Source organism: Doryrhamphus excisus, chromosome 23 (assembly GCF_030265055.1).
Source record: "Doryrhamphus excisus isolate RoL2022-K1 chromosome 23, RoL_Dexc_1.0, whole genome shotgun sequence".
Lineage (NCBI taxonomy): Eukaryota > Metazoa > Chordata > Actinopteri > Syngnathiformes > Syngnathidae > Doryrhamphus > Doryrhamphus excisus.
This window is the reverse complement of record NC_080488.1, coordinates 5,554,208-5,565,505: the sequence shown is the minus strand read 5'-3', so window position 1 is coordinate 5,565,505 and position 11,298 is coordinate 5,554,208. Positions and strand designations below refer to the sequence as shown.

The 11,298-nt window shown below is 41.0% G+C and overlaps 1 long non-coding RNA gene across 1 annotated transcript; it reads left to right on the top strand.

Moving 5' to 3' along the window:
* The first annotated feature begins 2,812 nt into the window (after positions 1 to 2,812).
* Positions 2,813 to 3,409, top strand: LOC131110628 (uncharacterized). Its single transcript, XR_009120925.1, has 3 exons — positions 2,813 to 3,009; positions 3,170 to 3,228; positions 3,318 to 3,409. It is a non-coding gene; the product is annotated as an uncharacterized LOC131110628 (long non-coding RNA).
* Positions 3,410 to 11,298: the final 7,889 nt, after the last annotated feature.

Here is an 11,298-nt window from a genome sequence, read left to right as displayed (position 1 = left end):
ACCCAAGCGTTGCCCTACTTGCTCAGACAGCACATGGAAAACATGCTCTCTTCAAAGCTCCATTAGTCAGGTGTTAAAATATACGCTTGTGACAAAATACAGAGTTGCACATTTTTGCGTTCACACTGGACATCTAAGCCTACGTTCACCCTGTTGGTCATTTGATGTGTTTTTGTTCATATGTGACATGCATCGTTTTTATGTCAGTGTGAACAGTACAATTCAGACTTTTTTTCAAATGCAACTAATGCTTCGTTTGTATGTAGCTATAAATCTGATATGCATCTGATCTACTGCAGTCTGAGTGGTCAATTCCAATACATCCAACCTACTTGTATATGCCCTCCATTTTGGCATGCAACACTTGGTTTAAAGGTACTCACAAATTTCTTATTGTCTTCAAAAATGTAATTTTGAAATGTGTCATTAAAGTGGCTCACACCAATGTAAAAGTTTTTTGGCTAAGAAGAACAGTTTGTCTACACCAGTGAGTACCTTTAAAGTCACGGAAGGAAGGAAGGAAGGAAGGAAGGATGGATGATGGATGGATGAAAAGAAGTAAGGATGGATGGATGGATGGATGGATTTTCTTTATTGTCATTGCACAATAACACATGAATCATGTCATGAAGGGAGGAAGGAAGGAAGGAAGGAAGGAAGGAAGGAAGGAAGGAAGGAAGGAAGGAAGGAAGGAAGGAAGGAAGGAAGGAAGGAATGAAGGAAGGAAGGATGGCTGGATGATGGATGGATGGAAAGAAGTAAGGATGGATGGATGGATGGCTGGATGGATGGATGGATTTTCTTTATTGTCATTGCACAATAACACATGAATCATGTCATGAAGGAAGGAAGGAAGGAAGGAAGGAAGGAAGGAAGGAAGGAAGGAAGGAAGGAAGGAAGGAAGGAAGGAAGGAAGGAAGGAAGGATGGCTGGATGATGGATGGATGGAAAGAAGTAAGGATGGATGGATGGATGGCTGGATGGATGGATTTTCTTTATTGTCATTGCACAATAACACATGAATCATGTCATGAAGGAAGGAAGGAACGAAGGAAGGAAGGAAGGAAGGAAGGAAGGAAGGAACGAACGAACGAACGAACGAACAAAGGAAGGAAGGAAGGAACGAAGGAAGGAAGGAAGGAAGGAAGGAAGGACGGAACGAAGGAAGGAAGGAAGGAAGGAAGGAATGAAGGAAGGAAGGAAGGAAGGATGGCTGGATGATGGATGGATGGAAAGAAGTAAGGATGGATGGATGGCTGGATGGATGGATTTTCTTTATTGTCATTGCACAATAACACATGAATCATGTCATGAAGGAAGGAAGGAAGGAAGGAAGGAATTTGTGACAGTTGTGTCTCTCATAGACTTACTTATAACTCTACCAATTGCTGCACTTAATCAGTAAACAGCCGTAGAAAAACAAGTATTCACACTCACATCCACACCTATCCATCCATCCATCGATTTTCTATGCCGCTTATCCTCATTAGGGTCACGGGGGTAATGTTGGAGCCTTCCACACCTATCAACAATTTCAAATTTCCAATTACCTTCTTAATATGCTTTGCATGTTTTTATGGAAGTCAGGTCGGTGTTACAGATAGAAGACACCAAGTCATGCACCATTAAAAGCTTTTTTTGTGTATTCTTTTTCAGGCAAGGGATGGCAGGGGTCTCAAACTCATGGCCTGTGGGCCATTTGCAGCATGACAAATCACATTTTGCTGCCTATGACTTGACACTCTTGCCTTGAATGTTTTTTAAATGTTTAAAATGTAACCGTTATGAAATTCGAGCACCGTTCCTTCCCAGTGATCCATGTTTTCATTTTACATGTCGTCTAGGAGATCTTCGCCAGAAGGCAAGAAAATTGGGCATATACCTCAGAAGAGGAAAAAATGAAAGAAGAAAAAGAAAAAACCTATAATCTGTGAAGATAAGTGCTATGCTAAAAGTTTACTCAAGCTACTTTCAGTGCTGTTATTGTTTTTTCTTAGGAAACTCCAACAAAAGTAATTATAGTGCCTGACATATTTTCCACTGATAGCCCGCCTCCAGGCACTCCCACCCCGCTGTGATTGGTCACATTTCCAAGTGTTCCCAAAGACTTCCGTAGCACTGACTACTGTCAGTATAGGAGTTGATAGTAAATGAATAAACTCTTTGGTTACTGGTAGCTACTAGTTGGTCATGAATGACTGACTTGAGACCCCTGACTTCCCATGAATATGGTAAAATGTACTTAATTATTCCACCAATAAAGTCTTTTGAAAAAAAAAAAAAACATGTAATATGACTTTATTAACCAAGCTAGAGCAACATTTGTCACAATCTGAATCTTTGCCTGTGTGACAGTTTTGTGTTTCTTCTTGTCTGCCTTAGTTCCTGCTTTCATGCTCTTATTTTGTATTATTTCCTGTGCTGGTCTGTCCTGTGTTCCGTCACTTTTACTTTCTCTTCTACACGCACCTGTTTGTAATTTGTTGATTGTATTTAGTTAAGCCGGAGCGTCTTCCTTTTGTAGGGTCATTGCCATGTTTGAGTTGGTCTTGCTAGTGCTTTGTTCTGCTGCATAGCACCATTAAATATATTTTTACCTGCAATTGGGTCGTCATATCTGCATCCTGGGGTCGAACTGTAAAACTCTCAAGCTGGAACGTGACAACATTGTTATTATTATTATTAACATTGGCTCAGCAATCAAACGAGTTATTGCCGTATTGCCACCTTGCCACACCACACTGGCTAGCTATAGCTGGCTAGCTATCAGCAGGCTAGTGACTAGCTTCACCACACACTTGCCCGAAGCACATCAGTGCTGCACTTGAAATGCCTCAGGCCACTATCAAAAGTAAGGCTTAATACTGGAGCTTCCGTTACTGCTGCAGTGTTTTTATTTTTCAGTTTCAAATGTAATGTTAATGTGTAGGCGTTCTTTTTTATGTTGGTATGTGAAATGAATGCACCCAGGAAGGAAGTTCTGGTAATGCTTAAAAGGGCCAAAATAATGTAAGTATTACATGTTATCATGGGTGTACCTATTATTATATGGTAAATAAAAACATAAAATCATGCTAGAGGTTTTTGGAGGTGTTTTAACAGTGGTCTTCTTGTGTCCCATCATGTGCAGAAATGAGTTGTCTCTGTTTATTGATTTTTATTTCTTTAGAATGCACAGAAAAGAGAAACACACGTGTTCATTTCTCAAAAAAGGATTTTGGATGATGGGTACATATTTTTTTAAATGCAGTTTTCCTTTAAAAACAGAATCCTCACTAGAAAGGTGCACATTTTAATTTGCTAATTGTGATTTTCAGTGTCAGATCTCCCTGCTTTCAAGACAACATACATCAGAAGTTTTTCACAACTAATGGATCATGACAAGCCTCTTTTCAAATGTGTTTTTGAGACCTCAGGAGAAAGTGTGCTGTTGACTGTAGGATATGCAGCAGTTGCCAGGAAACTGTAAGCTGTTCTCAAACAAATGTGAGTGGCAGACAGATCCAGAAAAATAATTTGCTCAATAGCTTTGTGAGATTTATACTGTAACACCTGCAAACTAACAGCAATGTTGTTGTATTCATTAAGTCAAGAGTTCATTTTAATTATTGTACTGTATGCGTATAGTGTGTCGGGTGTGGGGTGGGTGGGTATGCACCCCACTAATGAATGATTATGCAAGATGATTCATTAACTGATAATCGGATCCACGGTGCAGCCTTTAGCCTGGTCACGTTATGGGTTAGTAGTAGGGATGAGACGGATACTTGTTAAAAATTAGTAAAAATGCTGGTCACACTGCCTCCACTTTATTAGGTTGTCTTCAGATCGCCTCTATATCAGTTTGTATCTAAAGTTACTTAGTAAACTTGTTTTGTAATGTACACAGGCTTGTATGTCGTCAACATTAACATTAACCGTTTGACTGCCATACATACATACATACAAGTACATATATAGCAGAATAATAATGAATAAATCATTTTAATTTCAATTCTATTACACTTGATGTTTTTGCTTTACAATTGGAATTAGGATTCCTGTTTATAGTTTCATTCCTTTCCTTTTTATTCTTCTGGTTTGAGTCCAATATTTGTAGTAATTGTTGAACGTTTCAACTCCCTCATTCATATCATCATTATTGGTGTTTCCAACTTTCCAACCATAAAATAATGAGGGTAGTCTGCTTTCTTAGAACTGTCCTTTCTAATAACTTTTAAATTGACCCAAGTCGCTTTGATGTTTTTTTTTTGTCTAATAAGAATCATATTCTTTCTGACACTATCTTAAGATGGTATGCCTTGTATGTTTTTTCTGCTTCTTTCGTTTGTTGAATAATAAGTCGTCTGTATAATGTGCTCTTCCTCTTACAAGCATTTTTTGTAGACATTTTGTCATTCATGGCCAGTCATATATTCTTTGCTTCTTGCACATTTCCCTCAAAGGACAGTTCTTATCATAGAGCTTCATATAAGTGTTCAGAAAATGGTAATGTTGGTCTACACCCTTTGCACTGTACACTGTACTCTCCCATTGTTGTTCTTCTAGATCACCCGTTCCCAAAGTTCCCATGGGTACGTCACTTGTCATAGGGGGTAAGTGAATAAAAATGAAAAACATTTAGCGCATAACACTCAAAATTACAAGTGTGCCTGAACGTGCAAGTGTGCAAGGAGACCGCAACAGGAAGGAGACAGTGTCAAGATGTACCTTGCTCTGTGTTCATCATGTCAACAACTAAGTATGTTTGAATAATTACTTAGTGCATTAAGAGTGTTTCTTGAATATTTCATTCATATTGGTGTTCCAATTAATCCCTACACGGCACAGCGGTGAAAACCTGGCAATGTGAGTGGAGACTCAAAAATCTGAAAATGAGGCTTTATTGATGGTTGTGCAGTATGTACATTGACTGGATAAGATGGTTCACCTGTAGCATTACCCTTTACTGCAGACATGTCCAACTTACAACCAATGGCTGCATATTAAAAAAATCTTACGAATTCAGGGGACTTCTTCATATTTTCATATAATATTTTGTATTTATAACAAAAGGGAATTTAAAAATTCACCTGTACTTTAAAATTAATGAGCAAATGAAGTATCTTCAATATTTTAAGTTAATTAACATAAGGTTTATGTTTTTGAAATGTGCAGGAGTAGGGGGTACATAGCTTCAGGTAAATGTCTGAAGGGGTACGTGACTGTAAAAAAGTTTGGGAACCCCTGTTCTTTATCTTTCCTTAAAGCGTCAACGCTGTCCTCTGTGAGTAATCTTTGAAAAGTCATTTTGTCCTCCATCCTTTTTAAATAATATTCATCATAAATTATAAACACCGGGAGATGGTTGCTGATGTCATTGATTGACAGACCACTAATTGAGTTGTTGTCAAAGTCATTGGTGAATATATTATCAATTAGTGTGGCACAGTGGTCTGTTATTTTGCTTAGTCTAGTGATCTTAGGATATGCACTCAAACTACACATTTTATCTATGAAGTCCTCTATTACCTTATTCTCGTGTGGGTTCAGGAGATCAATATTGAAGTGTCCACATCCAAATATAAATTTTTGGCTAATGTCTGTGAAGGTTGATTTAATCCAATCCTTAAATGTTTCAATACTAGACTTTGGACAGAAAAAAAACTTTTTTGCTTTTTTCTTTGCAGATTTCAATTATTATATATTCCAATATTATTACATATATTATATTACATGTATTATGCATAATTAATATTACCTGTATTATTGAATATCCATGAATTATCACCCACTTTTGGTGAATGAGGTGTGGTTTCTGTGGGAGAAAAAAACCTGCTCATTTTAGGAGAAAAAAAAAAAAACATGATAAAAAATTAGCAAATTTGCTCGACACGAGCCATTGGAAATGTCCAGCGTCGGTGTCGATGCCTGGGTAATTAAAGGGTTGCGTCAGAAAAGGCATTTGGTCAAAGCAATCATGTAATTGATGACCCACAATGGAAAGACATTCAATGAATTCAATATCGGGTTACTGCAGTCCACTACCATCTCTACCTATGATGCTTATTTTTCGAATTTTTGTATTGAGTTGTGGATGATATCCTGCACAGAGAGTGTTCTAGGTCTTCCGAGAATCTGCACCTATTCAATTTTATTTCTTGTGATTTTGTGGCTCTCGTGAATACGGTGTGAAAACCACATTGCTGTGGTTGTTCACACTCCTGAATGCATAGAAAGAGTTCTGGTTTGTGCCGCCAACTTATAAGCGTTTATAAACAGTATAGGAGTTGATAATAAATGGCTTAAAATGCATTTATTTTGCTGGTAGGGAATCAGGAACTACAACCAGGTGATGGTGGTGTCTTAGGAATTGTAAACAAATGTGGTGTTCCCTTTCGAGGTGTTGCTAACATGTGAACAGTGGGGCAGTGCTTGGAGGAAGGCAGGGGAAGCAGAGCTTGGGGGAGGGCAGAGTGTTTATTCCGCCAGAGCCCCCAGTAGGGACTGGTGGGAATGGGTAGCCATGATGGAGTTTACCGATGCCGACTGGCGTATGTCAAGACTATCTTTTCTAAACAGCCAGATGATGGAGAGAGTGATGGAGGCCTGTCCAATCACCATTTGAACTTCGCTTCCCTCTTGGGATGTGTATTGGAATTGTGCTATATAAACTGGGCAGCTATACAGAGTACCATGTGATACCTAACCAGTTCGGAATGCACAAGAACAACCATCCAGTTTCTTTACTCCTTGTCCTCACGAGGTTCACGGGCATGCTGGAGCCAATCCCAACTGTATTCGGGCGAGAGGCGGGGTACACCCTGGACTGGTCGCCAGCCAATCACGAGAGCACTGTGAAGAAATGGTCTACCCATTCTGCCACGGAATGGTCGATTCCATAATAAATACGCTGATCAGAGCACCCACTTTGGAGGAGACATGTGTCATCACAGGAAAGTTTGAACAGACCTGCTTCCTTCCTCAAATTATAAGTATGTATATTTTCTGCTGCTTTATTCTGTTTATCTTTGTCTTGACCATTTATGTGTAATGTACTGTGGATAGGCATGTGTATTATACTCTGTGTGTGGGCTCGTTTACTAGATTGTATATGTATAGTCGGTACGTATGTCTACTAGACCCTTAATATGTGTTAAAACACTTCTTTTATTTATAGGCTGCGTGGACGAGAGTCACATCCATTGTTTGCCTACCAGTGATGGCCACAGGGACTTCATAAATAGAAATGGATGGCCTTCATATGTCCTCCAGGCAGTGTGCAAAGACAAATACTGGCAAGCTTTTTACCATTCCCAGCTTGAGTTATCTCAGTTTAAGATTATGTAAATCATTATTATATACTGTATGATCTTTATATATTATGATATTATGAATTTGACATAATCTTTATACTATAATTTTTGCCACAATCAAGCAGCCCAAATGACACTACGACTCACTCTGATAATTTTCCCACAGCTTCTAGAGTGTGAGCTGCAAAATTCCCGGTTCTTCGATTGACGCCAATGCCCTCAAGCAGTCCGATCTGTTCCGGAAGGCCCACCTCCTCCCGAAGGTAGGCTATGCATGCATGTGAAAGCATGACAGCATGTGAAAGCTTTTGCTAATGTTACTGGTATGTCAGTTAATTTCACATTAGTCTTGTAAAAGCTGAGTTTTATGCATGCCATGAAATGACAAGGTACTATGGGTCGAAATGTTGTGCTTACATTGTAACATTTCCAATAAGGTTTTAATATTCATATCGAAATATCCCATTTTAGAGAGCTGTGCAGATTGAGGGGCAGGATTTGAATTTCTTCCTGCTCGGAGATCCGGCTTACCCGCTGACTACTTGGATCATGAGGGGCTATCTGCAATCTTCAAGACTGACAGCACAGGAAGAATCCTTCAATGTGTATTGGAGTTCTGCTAGAACTGCTATTGAGATTTCATTTGGTAGACCAAAATCTCATTTCCGCGTTCTGTTAAAGTGTTTTTCATTTCCATTGTCCACCATACATGGTTGCAACATGCTCTGCAAAATGTTTGTGAGATGCAGGAGCAAGTGAATTCCAGATGTACAGAGGAGGCAGCATCTCCACAGCTTGTGCCACCAGCCAGTACCTCAACCACTGGTGCAGTCATTGCCATCAGACAGGCACTAACCCATTACCTCGCTGCACGTGTCCCACTTTGTAGTCGCTTATGTGAGGGTGACATGACGGAGAAGTGAATGTAGATGGATCTAAGCTACTTATGTTACTTGGCATTGGAGTAAACAGTATGTGGGTCTTAATATGTATCTGCTCTGGGGTATTTATAAAAACATTACTCACTACTTGGGAGACAGAGGAGAAGAAGAGACGGAAAGACTGCAGGACTTTGCTGGTTTCATCCGTATCTGGGCTCATGCTAGCAGATCTTCTAGCCTTTTCAGGAGTCTGGGAGTTCATGCAGCTGTCTGGAGGAGGGTGGTAATGTCATCCATGTAGCCATGAAAAGGCAAGAGTTGTTGCGTTTTTCCAGCCGGTGCCAACCTGCTGAGATCTCCCGGGTTGTGAAGCACACATGGAAATGGTGAAAGTAGCTTGTCATAAGGCTCTGGATGCATGCTGGTATATTGAAGAACTTAAGAGCAAAGTGGATGAGCTGGTGGTGAACAGACCAATAGGCATTTGCCAGATCTAGCCAGACCACGTGCAAATCTGATTTGTTCCACTTTGTCTGGGTCTTGTCTCAGATTATAGTCAAGTGTTCCACACAGCCGGGGAAACCTTGCCTTCTGACAACTGGTACTTATGTATCTGTCTTTTGGGATGAAGGTAGTGTCTATCCTGCTCCATGTTGGAGGGATGGACTGTGTTCTCCAGGCAGTGCACATTAGCCTCCATAAAAATGTCAGGATCCTGTGGAAGTTCTTATAAACCCTATATGGTACTTCATTTGGTCCTGGTGCAGACGAAGCTCTTGCTTGCTCCACCACCTGCTTGACTTCCGACCATTTGGGAGGGGTGGTGTTGAACGGAGAAGTGGGCTCATGTGGCTGTGAGTTGGTCCTTCATATATTCCAGCTTCTACTCGGTGGTCTGCTGCATTCCTGACTTCTTTTTCTCCAGTAGGTCTCAACCATACTTGAAGGGATCTCGGAAGAAGCTTTCCCTATCTTTCTCTTTACGGCTTCTGCCCTTCCTAATCCGTTCAGCTCGCCTCAGTTGTACTAATCTGGTCCTGATTTGGTTCCATAGGCTCTGTAGGTCATCCTTCTCCGCATCCTTTGCTGACCTCCATGCCGTCATTAGTAGGCCTTGCTCCTTTATCAGTTGGAGGATTTCTCTCTCCCGTTTGCGCAGCTGCCTCACGGAGATCTTCTTCTGGGCATTTCTCCAAATCTTCCCCTGCCTTCTTTGAAGGTGACCTGACCAAAGATGTAGAACTTAGTTGTCGTACTGCCTTTCAGGGTATTTTGGAGAATTCAAAGCTGTTCTATATGTCCTTTGTCCCCAGCTTTTGTCCATGTGACCTTGGGTTTCCGGTATGGGTTCTCCAAATGTCTGATGATGTGTTCCCTGGTATGTAATCTGTGCTGATGCTCCTTGATGCTGCTGCTGTTGTTGTGGACAGTTTTGGGAAGGGTAAACCTGTTCTCTCTTGCCAGATGCAATGGTGGCCTCAGTAGCGCTGTGGTGCTCAGCCTGGCTCTGACTCCTTCTTGTCTGACTTGCTTGTGCAGTGCAAGTTTGTATCTGCCTTCTGCCACCACATTTCATCTTCCACTGATGGATCTGAGGGGCCAAGGTACGTAGTTGTTTGTATATACACATACACACATACATACGTACACACACACACACACACACACACACACACAATCTGAAAAAGACCACTTAAGAAAAGGAATACGCTCTATTTTCAGACACTACTCAAGGAAGACAATGGACTTGTTACAATGGGAATGTTACAATACTATAGTACTACAATACTAGTAAATCTTACATTCAGTAGCCGCAGTGGCATTTGATGATGCAGTGGCATTTGATGGCTGTGTCGAAGGTCCACTTGCTCCATTCTGTGCATCAGGGCAAACAAAAACATAACTTTAGGGATTTCTAAGTTGGCTAATGTTACAAAGATTGCGAATGTTGTTCACACATGCACACACCTTACATGTAAGCAAGCAGTGTGTGACGTGGGTGTGATCTGATCCGGACTTGGATCCCAGGATGCAGAGAACGAGAAGGTAGGTGCAGTTAAAGTCTTTTAATAGTAAGTCTTTGCAAAAGACGGAACCAAAAATAACAGTGCTCAAAAGGAAATAAAAAGGCACCGCAAATACAAGTCAGGTAAAAGTAAAGTACAAAAGAAACAGACGGAGCTACAGGACGTGCAGCAAAGGAAAAAAACACGAACCGATTGTATGGCACACGGGGCTGCCGCAGGTCAACCAGGGAGAGGCGTCGAACAGGGGTAGATGAATGGCTTGACATCTGAAGTCGGAACAATAGCCGAGTGCCATCCAGTCGGAACAGGTGAGTATAAATACTGATGATAATGAAGAACAGCTGTGGCACGTCCCGTAGCTTCTTCCACTTGTTGCCTCTCTTGCTGTCGACACAGATTGTTAATTTCCTCCTCGCTCCCAAAATGTGCAGTTTTGCTTGCCGCCATGTTTTCAAATTCAAGACTTCCTGTCCCAAGATTTCTTTCGAATGGAACATGTGCAGAACACAAATCAATATTCCTTTTGATGGGGATATCATGATCCAATATAGGCAAGGAGTAACCCAGGGCTAATATTAGGTTTTTAAAAAGCTGGATATTAGCATATTCGGGTTTTTGGTGTTTAAATGGCTCTGGGCAACTGGGTTATTGCTAATATTATGGTTATGATAGGGTCATTTGACTGCATGTAAATGTAGCCAGTGTGATATCACTGTGCACAATGACTTTTCAAGTGCGGCCAAAACACTCACTCGTCACACTTGTCACGTGTCACACATCATCTGGAGTCCGACGCAGACGCGCATACAACAAAAGTTCCTCCTGCACTAAAAGTGCTACGTATTGTCTGTATGCTCCCAAATCCGCACTGAGTGATATATCCGCAGTAATATATTTTTTGCAGTGTGCAAAACGTATATCACTCTCACAAAGACAGGAAGTTCCCCAAACGGCAGACATGCTTGTTCTGGATGCTGCAGTGGCGGTGCAGCTGATCGGCGGATGGGATTGGTATTATGCAGCAAGTATCGGCAGATATTGATACCGTGCTTTTTCACTGATATCGGCCGATCCCGATCGGTGGCTGATCGATCA